The 17,386-nt window shown below is 34.9% G+C and overlaps 1 protein-coding gene across 3 annotated transcripts in view; it reads left to right on the top strand.

The window, feature by feature from the left end:
- Positions 1-3,052: 3,052 nt before the first annotated feature.
- LOC148947833 (uncharacterized) overlaps positions 3,053-17,386 on the top strand; it is a 262,032-nt gene continuing 247,698 nt past the window's right edge. The window contains exon 1 of one of the 3 annotated variants that reach the window (XM_089095476.1): positions 3,053-3,146. The gene's annotated coding sequence lies outside the window, so the exon portion shown is untranslated. The remainder of the gene's footprint in view (positions 3,147-17,386) is intronic. The other 2 variants (XM_089095473.1, XM_089095474.1) reach the window with 2 other exon arrangements.

Raw genomic sequence — 17,386 nt, 5'->3', positions numbered from 1 at the left:
TCAAAAAAACCATCACCTACTACATATTTAAAAAATTACAAGCAGAATTTAATCCAAAAAGAACCATAATAAATACTAAATATAACTACTAGAACAATTTTGCAAATAATCTCTCCAGAGAAACACATGAGCCAATTATACATAAAGTCATAAGCCACATCTGTGGGAAAAAAAACTTCCCCCAACCCACTCCTGTATGAGCTTATACATAATAATACCCATTATGACAACGATAATGAAAAAGCTAAGCTATTTGCCACTCTTTTTGTTAATAAGCTAACATCAAATAATTGTAGCAAAATGCCCCCAATTCCTATGAATCCAAGTTACCAACCTTGCCCAGGATCTGAGGATATAACCAGCCCATTTTCAATCCAGGAAATGAACAATGCAATACATCATATTAGGACCAAGACTAGCGGCAGCTATGACAATATACACCCTACATGGATAAAGAATCTCACCCCTTCATACAAACAGGAACTTCTAAATTGTTAAAATCATGCTTGGGCTTCATCTATGTTCCCCAATATCTGGAAATGTTTGCCCCTCTTACCAATCCTAAAGAAAAACAAACCCAAAAATAACCTGGAGTCCTATAGGCCCATAATGATTACTCCTGTGATGGGGAAAATAATGGAGAAAATGATCTATTACCGACTCCTCTGGTTTGTTGGAAAAAATAATATGATCCCTCACACTCAAACTTGCTTCAGGAAACACCATTCCTCAACAGATGCTTTCATATTGTTAACAAATGCAATAAATGAATCATTCACAAAAAATAATGTCCTAGTTGCAGCTTTCCTAGATTTTGAAAGGGCATATGACAATGTGAACCACCAAATACTTTTAATTAATCTTGCAAACCTTGGACTACCCCCCAAGCTAGTATATTTTATAAAATCTTTCATAGAATTACAAAGTTTCATTGCTTATTTAGGCTCAGCCTTTTTTTTCCAACAGTCAAGGGCTCCAGACTGGCCCAGGGGAGCAGTCGTCAACTGCCTTCTTTTTGCCCTATTTCTCTGTGGCACTAATCTCCCCCACACAAGTCTATAATATATTAATGATCTGATACTATAGACATCGGGCAACACATTTGAGATGGTACAGTCAAAGCTGAAAAAGTCACTTTTCCAATTTGAAAAATTTTCTCAACATTCAGATTTACCCATTGCACCTACCAAGTCAAAAATAATCCAATTTCACCGAAAGCGAAATATTGTTAATGTAAGACTAACTCTAAATGTAACAACTATTCCAGAAGATAATCATATTAATTACTTAGGTCTCATGCTTGACCAAAAACTTAATTTCCACCTCCACATTTCAAACACAATAAAAAAATGCTATAGAAAAACAATTATACTAAAACGACTTCTTTCTACACCCTGGGGCTGTAAGGAGAAAACCTTACTCTAGTTTTATAAATCGCATATAAGACCCTATATTGACTATGGCCTCATCGTCTATGGTGGATGTGAAGAGACCCAGATGCAAAAAATTGAAACAATACAAAACGATATAATATATCTCATGTTTGGTATTAGGAAACCCACAAGCGCCAGGGTTCTGCTCATCGAAAGTGGATTAACAACAATGAGGGAGAGACGTAGATTTCTTTTGATAAAACATCTTACAAAAATTGAATCAAATAGCTCACACACCCTACATAGTTGGTTAAGAAATCCAGCCATGTATAGAGGCATTGCAGATGAGTATGCCAACATTCAGAAGAAGCTCCCTCTACTTGCAAAGTCTATTACACCCACTTTTCCCAACTCCCTGACTTAGAAGTGGTCAATCCCAATAATAATTACTGATTTCTCAAAGTAGACTAAAGAATTAACCACCATCGCTTTTGTCCAGAAATAAATTGCTGAAAGTAGAACAATTACTTATAAAAACTATTTCCAAATCTTTTTTGATGGGTCCAAAATGAATAATAAGGTAGCAAGTGGTGCCTTCCTTCCTCACTTGAAAATTGCAATGGGTGAGAGACTGTATAATAATGTATCTATAATGTCTGCAGAGTTAGACGCCATAATCATGGCATTAGAACACCTTATGAAAAATAAACCCTTAATTGCTAATTCAAATAATATTATAGTTTATTCTATAATATTGGAAAGTTGGAATTCTATAATAAAACAATATATAAAGTCGGAATTGTTTCAACTTCGTAACTGGCTTACGCTATGGAGCTTAAGTAGGTTATACTACGGAGCTTATGGGGCTTATAGACTTTAAGAGCGCAAGTGTGAAAGACCTATTTATCTAATGGAGTGTAACCATAAAGCTCGGATGAATAACTCTTTCAATCTCTGTATTCATTTGGACGTTTTTTTGGCAACCTCCTCACCCAAACAAAAATTGTTTATATGGGAATGTCTTTAATAGGTTAACGCTTGGATGATTAAAGACTGCCATTTTACTTTTGGGTGCTGCCTGTATAACAAAAAACCTCATACTTTTTAAATCCTTGTACTAAATTTATACTTTTTCAATTTAGAATATTGGGGTAAGACTATCGGTGTTTAGATAACATAACTGGCTATATGATGAACATACTACTCAGTGCAACTTTTAACTCCAAATTCCAAACGTAATAAATGCTACTCTTGTAAATGCACCCAAGCCGGCCAGCTACAACCCCCCTCCAAACACGGGCATATAAAGCCTTAGTCTATTTATGAAAATTTGCTGGTTTTACTGCTTAGTTTTGGTTTATTTGAAGTTATAAAGTAAATACTGGTAAAATAAGCACAAAAAAGACAGTGCAGTTGAGCAGTCCATTGATATTTTAACTGGTGAAGTTACCTAAGCATTGATAAATATAGCAATAGATATTATTGAAATCGTTTGACCATCAAACAGAAAGTCGCATGATCCTATGTAAGACTTAATCATATTATGGGGACGAAAACATGAGTGCCAAAAAGGGGCATAAACGGCAAGATTTTTAGAGCCACTGGTTTTTCGGACATCCGTTGCGTACCTTTTCCGCATATTTTGACACTTCTGATTAAAAAACATTTGTCAGCCCTGGTATGATTCCGCATAATTTCGAATGTTTGCCAACGTGTAAGTAAGAGGCAAGATTCTCTACTGCCATAGTTGAATAAAGTGGTTGAGCTTCGTTGGTTCGTTCCTGTTATTCTTTTTAATTAATTTTATAAATTATGCGTAAAGATCGGAAAATTTTTTATTTAACTGAACAATTGAGATAGCTAAGAAATAAACACATATTCAGAATAAGGATTTCAGTCAATATAGCTATACCAAATCATATTATTGAGTTAGGACTAAAGTGAATACACCATTCGATGCCTTTTTTTATGCTGATTATGAATATAATAAGCATTTGTATCAGAAATGAATTTCAGCCCCCCCCCTTTATATGCCAATTCAGGGTTAGGTTAGGTATAGCCTATATAGGGGGGGAGGCTGGAATTCATTTCCGATAGAAATGCTTATTATATTTGTAATCAGCATAAAAAAGGCATCAAATGGTGCATTCACTTTATTTGAAACTCTATAATATGATTTGGTATATATTGACCAGGATTTCACCCTGAATCCAAACATAAAATTCATTTTTATCCCAAATGAATTTTACCCCACCCCCTTTAAATGGTTAAATATTTGAACTGAATGATTCTCAAGAGGATGTGCTCTTAAACTTTACCCTGAGTTTTCCATAGCCTACATCATGCTTTTCTTCAAATTGTTCTAGCAGTTTATCAAAACTATAAAATATTCAGTGCATAGGCTATGTACCATTCAGTCCTTATGTTGAACAATATAGAGGGAGGCTTATAAAGTTCATTTGTAATGCAAGTAAAGATGTCAGTGTACTGTTGGGGCTGTTGAGAAGGAAACAGTATAAATTCTAAAAACAACTTGAAAAAAAAAAAAATTCACCCAAAATGGTAATCATTGTTTGTTTCAACACAAAGATATTACAGTAAAACAAAGAAAATGCATAAGTATCATATAGTTTACAATAAACATAAAGAAAACAAGGCTAGCACAAAAGAAAACAGAGAGGAAACATGAAAAATGCTTCTAGGCAACTCAAATAAATAACATCTACACAAATGTATCTGTGTATCTACAATGCTTTCCTTAAACAACAACAAACTTTCAGCACAAACAAGGTCATCTGGCAATGGGTTCCATGCCTACTACTACTACAACTCACCACACCACCAAGCTGCCTAAGTCCAACACAGCTATACACACTCCTTCTCCATCCCAGTCGATCAAAGCCTCCCTCTATAAACCTTCCCAGGAAGTTCCCATTCCCTTTAAATCTTTCTTTATGGCATCTTCCCAGACAAAGACAACCTGTTTCCTGTTTAGCCCGTGATGGTTGGCCAAAAAGGACAATCTTTAGCAATCTGTCATTGTTCATCTGCAGTAAGTGCCCAAACCATCTCAACCTTTATTTCATTATAGCCCTGGAAAGTGGGGCTGAACCACATCTTTTGTACAACCTTCTGTTTGAAATACTGTCATCAGCCAGGTACCCAGAACAATCCATAGGCAATTTCTCCAGAAAACATGTAGCAAATTTTCATCTGCTTTTTAGAGTGCCCATGCTTCAGAGCCATATTTGACCACTGTCTTCTTCTTCTTCTTCTTCTATTTCACAGCAGGCCACTGTCGTAATTGTAGCTTCTAATATTATTCTTCTTCTTCTTCTAAGTAACAGCAGGCAGGATATTCATTTAAGAACATGTAGATATGGTCCTTTTGATTCTTTCTGTGGGCCAATGAGCGACGAGCTGTAGAGTCCTGGAAGTGTGAGATAGTATCAAATATATTTCAGCAGTTCTTTCTACTCACTAAGATTAAATATAATAATACAGATTTCGGTATCTGTGTTCTGTGTACAGGTATGGTCGGTTAGGCTCGTGGCTGGTAGTGAGATTTTGTGGTGTTTGAAGCACTTTAACAATTTACAATGCAAAATATGCTGTGCAGACGGAAGTATACTATATTTAAATAGGAAGTGGTCAATTGTTTCATTATTCCTACTGCTATACCTGCAAAGAGGGGACAGGGGAAATGAACCACTTGAATTAGGAAAGTGATATGATAATGCAAGAAAGTTTAGTCCATTTGCTCCACAACAAATTCTGTGATAAATTTTAGAAAAGTACTTATTGGGAAAGGGGGAAAGAGTAGGATTTTTCTTATTAAACATAATATCTGATAGTCTCCATCGGTAAATATCTCTAATAGGGATTGGTCTCCCACTTGGCTGATCAATATTTATAGCATTTTTTGCTATTTCATCAACCTGATGATTACCACTTACACCAGAGTGGCTAGGAATAAACTGATGATAAGTTCTTATGCCACTTGAAGCAAGATTATCTATAATACCTAGACAATGATATGCGTCAATAACCAGCTTATACTGAGGAGCTGAAGACAGCAACTCAAGGTTTGATAGAGAGTCAGAATAAACGATAATATTATTTGAATTAGCAATCAAGGGTTTATTTTCCATAAGGTGTTCTAATGTGATTATGGCATTTAACTCTGCAGACATTATAGATACATTATTATACAATCTCTTACCCATTACAATTTTCAGGTGAGGAAGGAAGGCACCACTTGCTACCTTCTCATTCAATTTGGACCCTTCAACAAAAATTGGGAAATGGTTTTTACAAGTAATTGCATTAAGTTCAGCAAATTTTTTCTGGACAAAAGCAATGGGGGTTAAATCTTTAGTCCACTTTGAGAAATCAGTATTTATTATGGGGATTGACCAATTCTATGGAGGGGATTGGGGGAAAGCACCATAGACGATGAGCCCATAGTCAATATGGGGGCTTAGATGTGACTCATAAAACTGAAGTAAGGTTTTCTCCTTACAGCCCCAGTGTGTAGAAAGACGTCTTTTTAGTACGCCCGTTATTTTGTGATATTTTTTTATTGTGTTTGAAATAAAGAAATTGAAGTTAAGTTTTTGATCAACTATGTGACCAAGGTAATTCATATGCTTATCTTCAGTAATAGGCTAACTTTTCTCTTTACAGTTAATCTTGCATTCCCTAAATTTCGCTTTCGATGGAATTGGACTTTTTTTGACTTGGTAGGTGCAATGGGTATATCTGAATGTTGAGAGAATTCTTCAAATTGGAAAAGTGACTTTTGCAGCTTTGACTGTGCAATCTCAAATGTGTTGCCAGATGACCATAGTACCAGATCCTCAGCATATTGTAGATTCGTGTGGGGGAGGTTCATGTCCCAGAGAAACAGGGCAAAAAGGAGGCAGCTGAGGACTGCTCCCTGAAGAAGACATTTTGTTATTGTTTTTTGGGGTGAAGAGGCTGTACCTAAACAAGCAATGAAACTTTGCAATTGTATTAAAGATTTTATAGGATATACTAGTTTGGGGGGTATTCCCAGGTTTGCAAGTTTAATCAAAAAGATTTGGTGGCTCACATTATCGTTTGCCCTTTCAAAATCTAGGGAAGCTACAACTAGCACATTATTTTTTGTGAATGATTCATTTATTGTATTTGTTAACAATATGAAAGCATCTGTTGAGGAATGGTGTTTCCTGAAACAATTTTGAGTGTGAGGGATTATATTATTTTTTTCAACAAACCAGAGGAGTCGGTAATAAATCATTTTCTCCATTATTTTCCCCATCACAGGAGTAATCATTATGGGCCTATAGGACTCCAGGTTATTTTTGGGTTTGTTTTTCTTTAGGATTGGTAAGAGGGACAAACATTTCCAGATATTTGGGAACATAGATGAAGCCCAAGCATGATTATAACAATTTAGAAGTTCCTGTTTGTATGAAGGGGTGAGATTCTTTATTCATGTAGGGTGTATACTGTAATATCTTCTACTAGTCTTGGTACAAATATAATGTATTGAATTGTTCTTTTCCTGGATTAAATATGGGCTGATTATGTACTTGGTTCCTGGGCGAGGTTGGGAACTTGGGTTCATTGGAATTTGGGGTATTTTGCCACAATTGTTTGATCTTAGCTTCTTAACAAAAAGAGTGGGAAATAGCTTAGCTTTTTCATTATCATTGTCATAATGGGTATTATTATGTATAAGCTCATACAGGAGTGGGTTGGGGGAAGTTTTTTTCCCACAGATGTGGCTTATGACTTTATGTATAATTGGCTCATGTGTTTCTCTGGAGAGATTATTTGCAAAATTATTCCAGTATTTATATTTAGCATTTATTATGGTCCTTCTGCTTGTAGACACAAGACACAATTTGTAGGTCAATTGTAGAGAAACTGCCACTTTTGGGGTTGAAATATGTATTCAGGTTTGTAGGGGTAGCAACAGCTAATTCATTATTAGTTGAAGTCATATGCTCAATGAACTTACCAGCTTTATTTGCTGGTTTATTCCCCCACCGAAGGCTGTGGGCATTAAAGTCTCTACAAATAATAATATTTTTCAACATATTAGAATTATTTATATAGTTGAAGAAATCCATGGCATCTGTAGTTTGGCCATTAGGGTTATAAAAGCTTATTATGTAAGTTTTTGTATTATTCAGCCAAACACTGATACCAATTGCATCAACATCATTTACAAAATCTGGACAGTTGATGCCACAGAATTTTATATTATTATTAACTATTAAAGTTACTCCTCGTGCTTTTCTCTCTGATGATCTATCCTTTCTCAGGATAGTGTAACCCAGATACTTACTTTGTTGATTTTGGATTAAATGAGTTTCCTGGAGGCAAGCAATATTGATGGAATTATTATTCATAAAAGATATTAGTTCATTTAACTTATGTTCAGTAAGTGATCTTACATTCCACTGGAGTATTGATATGTGTTGTGTTGTTGTTTTATTTTTCATATGACTGTGTATCAATGTTCAGCTTTGTTAATAGTAGAGCAAAATATTTTTTTGCTTGAATGGATCTATGATTAGGGATGTAGATTTTTGTCAATTCAGCAATGATTTTTGTTTTCTGTTGTTGTTGTATATTCATGGCCTGAACTGCATTGCAGTTTAGAATGAATAAGCATATATTTGGGGTTTGCATGTTTGGCTCTGCATCCGGTTTGTCAGTTAAGGGATTAATTCCTGGTAGTGTTTCTGGTTTGTTTCTTGTTGGGAGGGGGTGCCCGGCTGACCTCATCTCACTAGGCAAGGAGGCTTGTTGGCTTGGTGATTCTTTCTGATAGAGATGTGAGCTGGGGGGCTTAAAGTATGGTGTTTTGCAAGAAGTACTTGATGCATTGGGAGTGTTTGACTTGGGGGTTTTATTTGATTTCAATATAGGTTTTATTTGGTGTGATTGGGCAGTATTTGCTTCCATAGCTGCAAAAGGGTATGGAATGGCCTTCTTGGTTGCTGTTTGGAGTGTTAGTGCTCTTTTCTTATATGCAGGGCATTTTGATTTATTGGTGGATTCATGTGGGCCTTTACAATTAATATAAGTAGGCCGAGTGCTGTTGCAAGTCGTCAAATCTTTAGGATGGGAGCCTTAACGGTTACTACAGGCTAGGAGAATTCAATTGCATTTATTTGCTGTGGGTCTCAGTTTCAGACACTTCTGACACTGGATAGGCTTTGGCTTGTATTCCTTGTGCGGTTTGATTTGCCCAATTAGGAATAACTTTTCTGGGATATTAATTTTTTCCTTCAGTGTAAATAGGAAAGATGTACTTGTTTTTAATCCATTAGAGTTGGGTTTACCCAGTTGAGTTATATCAAACAGTTTGTGGTAACAAACTGTAAGTAAGGAGCAACCCGGCTCAATGGTAACCAAAACTCTAAAAAACGGAATTTTGATACCAATAGATACATCAAAAGAATTGCAGTTTTATGCTGATTTCAAATAAATAAGTTTCATCAATTTTAATATTACCTATCAAAAGTTACGAGCCTGAGAAAATTTGGCTGATTTTTGAAAAAAGGGGGAAAGACCCCCTAAAAGTTATAGAACCTAAATGAAAATCACACCATCATATTCAGCGTATCAGAGAACCCTACTGTAGAGGTTTCAAGCTCCTATCTACAAAAATGTGGAATTTTCCATTTTTTGCCAGAAGAAAGATCATGGATGCGTGTTTATTTGTTTTTTTGTTTGTTTTTTTTCTTTTTCCCAGGGGTGATCGTATCGACCCAGTGGTATTAGAATATCGTGGGAGGGCTCATTGGAACGGAAATTAAAAGTTCTAGTGCCCTTTTTAAGTGACCAAAAAAAATGGGGGGCAACTAGGCCCCCTCCCAGGCTCATTTTTTTCCCAATGTCATCTGATCAAAATTTTGAGATAGCCATTTTGTTCAATATGGTCGAAAATATTATAATTATGTCTTTTAGGATGACTTAATCCCTCGAAGCCCCCAGGAGGAGGGCTGAAAGGTTGAAATATAGTATTGGTTATTCGGACCCAGCTCAATGGTAACCGAAACTCTAGAAAACGGTATTTTAATACAAACAGATAAATCAAACGAATTAGATTTTAGTGCTGGTTTCAAATATATAAGTTACATCAAGTTTAATCCTACCCATCAAAAGTTAAGAGCCGGAAAAAATATGGCTGATTATCGAAAAAACGGGGAAAGACCCCCTAAAAGTTCTATAACCTGAATGAAAATCACACCATCATATTCCGCGTATCAGAAAACCCTACTGTAGAGGTTTCAACCTCCTATCTATAAAAATGTGGAATTTTGCATTTTTTGCCAGACAAAAGATCACGGGTGTGTGTTTATTTTTTTTTCCCCAGGGGTGATCGTATTGACCCAGTGGTCCTAGAATATCGTGGGAGGGCTCATTGGAATGGAAATTAAAAGTTCTAGTGCCCTTTTTAAGTGACAAAAAAAAATGGAGGGCAACTAGGCCCCCTCCCACGCTCATTGTTTTCCCAAAGTCACCTGATCAAAATTTGGAGATAGCCATTTTGTTCAGCATGTTCGAAAATATTATAAGTATGTCTTTTAGGATGAATTAATCCCCCGAAGTTCCCGGGAGGAGGGTTGAAAGTTATGAACTTTACCCAATGTTAACATATAGCACTGGTTATTGGGAAGTATACAGTACAGACGTTTTCAGGGGAGATTTTTCCTGGTAGTGGGGGGGGGTATCGAGCAGGGACGTATGCAGGGGGGAGGGAGCCTCCGGGCCCGCCCCTCCCCCCTCCGAAATCTCACGATTTTTTTCATTTTCCCATAATTTTCTGATTTTTCTCACAGAATAATGGGTTTGAAGGATTTGCCCCTCCCCTGAAACAAATTGGCCCCCCCCACCCGAAACTAATTCCTGCGTACGTGCCTGGGGTCGGGGGTTATGTAGGAGGATCTTTCCATGAAGGAAGTTTTCATGGGGGAAGGGACATTGCTATGAAGGGGACGCCGAACATCCCAGCATTATTTAAAAAAATGATCAGAAATTAAATATAAAAAAACAAGTTTTTCAACTGCAACAGCAGCAACATCAAAACTTTAAATGAACAGAAAATATTACATGTATGATTGGGTTCACCCCCTAGTCAATACCTCACTCATTAAGCCAGAGATTTTTTAGTAGTTTCATAAGATCTATCTATTCTAATTAACAGCCTTTGTGATTAAGCGGCCATTTTTAAAGAACTGGAACAAAATTTGAACTTTCGCTTAAAGAGCAAGGTATTGACTAGGGGGCGAAATAGCCATTTTATTCAGCATGTTCGAAAATATTATAAGTATGTCTTTTAGGATGACTTAATCCCCCAAAGTTCCCGGGAGGAGGGCTGAAAGCTATGAACTTTACCCAATGTTAACATATAGTACTGGTTATTGGGAAGTATACAGTACAGACGTTTTCAGGGGATATTTTTTCTGGTAGTGGGGGGGGGGGGTCGGGCAGGGACGTACGCAGGGGGAGGGCCTCCGCCCCCCCCCCTCCCCGAAATCTCACTATTTTTTATTTTCCCATAATTTTCTATTTTTTTCACAGAATAATGGGTTTGTACGCTTTGCCCCCCCCTCTGAAACAAATTGGGCCCCCCCACAAAACAAATTCCTGCGTACGTGCCTGGGGTCAGAGGTCATTTAGGAGGGTGTTTCCACTAAGGAAGTTGTCATGGGGGAAGGGAAATTGCTATGAAGAGGATGCCGGACATCCCAGCATTATTTAAAAAAGATCAGAAAATAAATATAAAAAACAAGTTTTTCAACTGCAACAGCAGCAACATCAAAACTTAAAATGAACAGAAAATATTACATATATGATCGGGTTCACCCCCTAGTCAATACCTCACTCATTAAGCCAGAGATTTTTTAGTACTTTCATAAGATCTATCTATTCTAATTAACGGCCTTTGTGATTAAGCGGCCATTTTTAAAGAACTGGAACAAAATTTGAACTTTCGCTTAAAGAGCATGGTATTGACTAGGGGGCGAACCCCCTAATATATGTATTAAAAATATATGAATATAGAAGTTCGTTACGTAAGTTAATTCGTAAGTTACGTATATTTATTACTAATAAAACCTTCGTAAATAAAATGAAACAAGTTTTGAGAAAGCCATTTAACCAAATAAAAGTAAATTAATATGAAAATTTTGTTTTAATTATTCATGTACTGTGAACCAAGATCAAAACCTGCATTTATTCAAAAGCGTTCAAAAATTAAATAAAAAAACAAGTTTTTTTTAGCTGAAAGTAAGGAGCGACATTAAAACTTAAAACGAACAGAAATTATTCCATATATGAAAGGGACTGTCCCGTCCTCAACGCCTTGCTCTTTACGCTAAAGTTTGACTTTCTCACAACTCTATTTTTTTTAAACAATAAACAACTTTAGCGTAAAGAGCAAGGCGTTGAGGAGGGGACAGCCCCTTTCATATACGGAATAATTTCTGTTCGTTTTAAGTTTTAATGTCGCTCCTTACTTTCAGTTAAAGAAACTTGTTTTTTTTATTTAATCTTCTACAGGGATTGTGAGTAGTAGTTACCTATTATGCACTTTCACGGATACAAGCGATGTATCCGTGAAAGTATAGGCACTTGAAAGTTTACATACATATCTATGCCTTAGGCGTAAGTTTGAATGTAAACTTTCAATTCATTGTACGGGTACCAGGGTCATTTGCCTCAATTCTGGCACAATTAACTGAATTTCTATTTCATGATAAACAGGTTTTTTTTTTAGGTTACATCCGTGTTGGAAAAACCGGTGTATCTTTTTAGTTTTCTTTACATTACATATTAGTAAGAGAATTGAATTCAAAGAGAATAGTTTTTATTTGCAAGGATATTAGTAGAGGAAAAAAATGAGGGGGTGCATTTACATTATTGGAGATTAATGATGGAGCTAACAACAGTGATGTAATTACTTCTTTAGTTTACGAGATTTGCGAATTTTTTTTTTGCGAAAAGATATTTGCGTAGACGCTTACAAGGGGCATTGCTATAAAGTATTCAATAGCTTAATTTAAAATTAAAGATATAATGAATTTGTGAATTTAAATATATATACATCTAATTGGTTGTATTTATAAAAATAAATTAATTATATAAAAATATTTTAAATTAAAACATACCATGCGTTCAAGTTTTAGTAGGGGGGTGGGTTGCCGATATTGTGTAGTGTAACGGTGGTTCGTTTAATTATTCTCACTTGTAATGTAGTGATGTCTTGTAAAATATGGTACAGATAAAAGGGGGGTTCAGTTTCCAGGGGGGTCCCACTTTTTTTTTAGTAAATCGGGCTCCCTGTTTTCAAAATCCCTTTTTCTTCTGAGGCTTGGAGCATTTGGTGGCTAGATATTAAACGTAATGAAATTTAGCACGGAGGTTCAGTTGTACAGGGGTTTCAGTTAGACAGGGGTTCAGTTACATGGGGGTTCTTTGTGTTAAATAAGTAGTTTTTGTATCTTTTAAAAGAACTTTACGGGGATTGAGAGACTCACTTGCCTTAGACCGAGTTAATGGTCATGACTTTCTGCTCAATACATGAATTTTTTGTGTTTTATATATGTATTTTTGTTATCTTTTAAAAGAGATTTAAGGTGATTAAGAGACTCAGATGAATAATTCCTTGTGATTTTTTTTTACTTGATGGTCATTAAAAACGAAATCTCCCTGTTTTCAAAATCCCTTTTTCTTCTGAGGCTTGGAGCATTTGGTGACTAGATATTAAACGTAATGAAATTTAGCACGGTGGTTCAGTTGTACAGGGGTTTCAGTTATACATGGTGGTCATTAAAAATGGGGTTCTTTGTGTTAAACAAGTAGTTTTTGTATCTTTTAAAAGAACTTTACGGGGATTGAGAGACTCAGTTGCCTAATTCCGTTTTAGCACGGAGGTTCAGTTGTACAGGGGTTTCAGTTATACAGGGGTTCAGTTACATGGGGGTTCTTTGTGTTAAATAAGTAGTTTTTGTATCTTTTAAAAGAACTTTACGGGGATTGAGAGACTCAGTTGCCTAATTCCTTGTGATTTTTCTTTACTTTATGCTCATTAAAAAAGAAATTTTTGTGTTAAATAATTAGTTTTTGTATCTTTTAAAAGAGCTTTACGGGGATTGAGAGACTCAGTTGCCTAATTCCGTGTGATTTTTTTTTACTTGATGGTCATTAAAAACGAAAGCTCCCTGTTTTCAAAATCCCTTTTTCTTCTGAGGCTTGGAGCATTTGGTGACTAGATATTAAACGTAATGAAATTTAGCACGGAGGTTCAGTTGTACAGGGGTTTCAGTTATACAGGGGTTCAGTTACATGGGGGTTCTTTGTGTTAAACAAGTAGTTTTTGTATCTTTTAAAAGAACTTTACGGGGATTGAGAGACTCAGTTGCCTAATTCCGTGTGATTTTTATTTACTTGATGGTCATTAAAAACGAAATTTTTGTGTTAAATAAGTAGTTTTTGTATCTTTTAAAAGAGCTTTACGGGGATTGAGAGACTCAGTTGCCTAAGTCCGTGTGATTTTTTTTTACTTGAAGGTAATTAAAAAAGAAAATTTTGTTTTAAATAATTAGTTTTTGTATCTTTTAAAAGATCTTTACGGGGATTGAGAGACTCAGTTGCTATATTCCGTGTGATTTTTGTTTACTTGATGGTCATTAAAAACGAAATTTTTTTGTTAAATAAGTAGTTTTTGTATCTTTTAAAAGAGCTTTACGGGGATTGAGAGACTCAGTTGCCTAATTCCGTGTGATTTTTATTTACTTGATGGTCATTAAAATCGAAATGTTACTGTTCAATAAGTAGTTTTAGTATCTTTTAAAAGAGATGTAGGGGGATTGAGAGACTCAGTTGACTAATTCCGTGTGATTTTTCTTTACTTGATGGTCATTAAAAACGAAATTTTTATGTTTAATAAGTAGTTTTTGTATCTTTTACAAGAGATTTAAGGGGATTGAGAGACTCAGTTGCCTAATTCCGTGTGATTTTTCTTTACTTGATGGTCATTAAAAACGAAAGATCACTGTTTTCAAAATCCCTTTTTCTTCTGAGGCTTGGAGCATTTGGTGACTAGATATTAAACGTAATGAAATTTAGCACGGAGGTTCAGTTGTACAGGGTTTCAGTTATACAGGGGTTCAGTTACATGGGGGTTCTTTGTGTTAAACAAGTAGTTTTTGTATCTTTTAAAAGAACTTTACGGGGATTGAGAGACTCAGTTGCCTAATTCCGTGTGATTTTTCTTTACTTGATGCTCATTAAAAACGATATTTTTGTGTTAAATAAGTAGTTTTTGTATCTTTTAAAAGATCTTTACGGGGATTGAGAGACTCAGTTGGCTAATTCCGGGTGATTTTTTTTTACTTGATGGTCATTAAAAAAGAAATGTTTGTGTTAAATAAGTAGTTTTTGTATCTTTTAAAAGAGCTGGACGGGGATTGAGAGACTCAGTTGCTTAATTCCGTGTGAGTTTTCTTTAATTTATGGTCAATAAAAACGAAATTTTTATGTTAAATAAGTAGTTTTTGTATCTTTTAAAAGAGCTTTACGGGGATTGAGAGACTCAGTTGCCTAATTCTGTGTGATTTTTCTTTACTTGATGGTCATTAAAAACGAAATTTTTGTGTTAAATAAGTAGTTTTTGTATCTTTTAAAAGAGCTTGACGGGGATTGAGAGACTCAGTTGCCTAATTCTGAGTGATTTTTCTTTACTTGATGGTCATTAAAAACGAAATTTATCTGTTAAATAAGTAGTTTTTGTATCTTTTAAAAGATCTTTACGGGGATTGAGAGACTCAGTTGCCTAATTCCGTGTGATTTTTCTTTACTTGCTGGTCATTAAAAACGAAATTTTGCTGTTAAATAATTAGTTTTTGTATCTTTTAAAAGATCTTTACGGGGATTGAGAGACTCAGCTGCCTAATTCCGTGTGACTTGGCGGTCATTAAAAACGAAATTTGCGTGTTAAATAAGTAGTTTTTTGTATCATTTAAAAGATCTTTAAGGGATTTGAGAGACTCTGTAATGCACTAGTTTTTCAGTAAAGACACTCGATATCCTAAAAGTGTTTAATTAAAACTTTTTTAAAAATTCGAAATTTTTCAACTTTATTTATTTTTTCTTTCTGTACATAACTTAAAATGTCAAAATATGCTTACAGTTCTAACAATTGCGCTCTGTGATTGGTCAGAGACACGATGTGACTTCTCCCACTGGCATTCTATGACCGGTTATTGACAGCGCTCTGTGATTGGTCAGAGACACGATGTGACTTTCCCACTGGTATTCTATGACTGGTTATTGACACAACCTAATCTATTGCATGTATTAAATCAGTATTTTTTACGCAGTGGAACGATAAACACATAAGTCATATCTTTAAAAAAAGTGAAGATGGAACATTTTAATAAAGTGTGTTTACATAACAAGGTTATTGTAGCATTGAATGCCGACAAAGAGAAATATTTAAACTTTGAAACAAGTACAGGTGGTAGCACTATTGGAAATGTATGCATGCATTGTCATGACAGTAAGGAATTAAATTTCTTTGGAATACCTAAAAAATTCAACTCTAATGTTGTTGGTTATGCGAGATTGAGATCTCCAGAGATGATTGCACTCAAAGAGAATGCCAACATAAAAATAATCATTGATGATAGAGGACAACTCCTTGCTACTGTTGCAGGTAACACATTACCTACTGATACATCCAATCGTCACCTTTCAGGTATTAGCATTCAACAGAAGATCAATAAAAGAAATGCCTACTCTTCTACTAATATCGTAAACCATATCTTGTCTACGTGCCGAAACTGTTACCTGTGTAAAAATAATGTGATAATAGACAGTGAAATTGCCAGAAAAATAAAAAGGGCATTTTCAGAAAATATCACGATGGAATATAAAGATGAATCGATGAAAAACAAAGCACCAGCAAACGTTACTGCCATTGGTCAAACAGTCATTGAACCAAATAATACCAAAGACGAAAAGCATATTGAGCCTTTTGATGAGACACCAGTAAAAATTGTGTATGACTCAAAATGGAATAATGATTATTCTACTGATTACGAACTAAGAGAAGACAATAGCTATAATATCAAGAGAGAACATGGTGAACTATTTTATGGAACAGATTCAAAATGTCCAAAGTTAATTGTTGATATTAATAATGTATCATAATATATTTATTGTATTAATATTCTACATAGCATTATTTCATTAAAAATATATTTTGCATTACATTGTTATGTGTTCATTATTTTTAGAGTAAGCTAGCATATCAAACGTTTAGAATGTCTAATAAAACGTCGGAGATGTAAGAAAAGGAATTTGCATACATCTATTGTCAGACACATGGGGACAAATTTTTCTTGAATTCACCTCCTGGATAAATAAAAAGACATTTCATTCAAGAAATTATGACGAAACTCTAAGTAAGCTACAAACTCTGTCTTGAAGTTACCTCATGGATACACAATGCAGAAATTTCATTTAAGAAATTATCAAAAATTGTAATTACAATATCTTTCTTGAATTCGCTTAAGTCACACAATACAGATATTAAAGTAAAGAAATAATAATAACCTCTCACGTAAGTAATAAAGTCTTTATTATTTTCCACTATTTGATACACAATAATGAAATTTCATACAATAAATTATGAAGGAATTATAAACAGCTAAAACACTCATATTACCTCATGGATAAACAATGCAGAAATTTCCTTTAAGAAATTATCAAAAATTTTAAGTAAGTAGCAAATTCTTTCTTGAATTCGCCTCCTGTGTAAATAAAAAATATAGTTCATTAAATAATTTAGTAAAATAGTTTAAGTAAGTCTCAAATTCGTTCTTGTATTCGACTGCAGAATAAACAAAAAAAGACATTTCGTTCAAGACATTATTACAAAATTCAAAGTGAGTAACAAAATCTCTATTGTTTTCATGACTTAGATACACGTTGTAGAAATT

Source organism: Artemia sp. Qi Xiang Cuo, chromosome 10, assembly GCF_049724085.1.
Source record: "Artemia sp. Qi Xiang Cuo chromosome 10, ASM4972408v1, whole genome shotgun sequence".
Classification (NCBI taxonomy): Eukaryota; Metazoa; Arthropoda; class Branchiopoda; order Anostraca; family Artemiidae; genus Artemia; species Artemia sp. Qi Xiang Cuo.
Note: the sequence above shows the minus strand (reverse complement) of the source record. Positions and strands in the feature narration are given on the sequence as shown.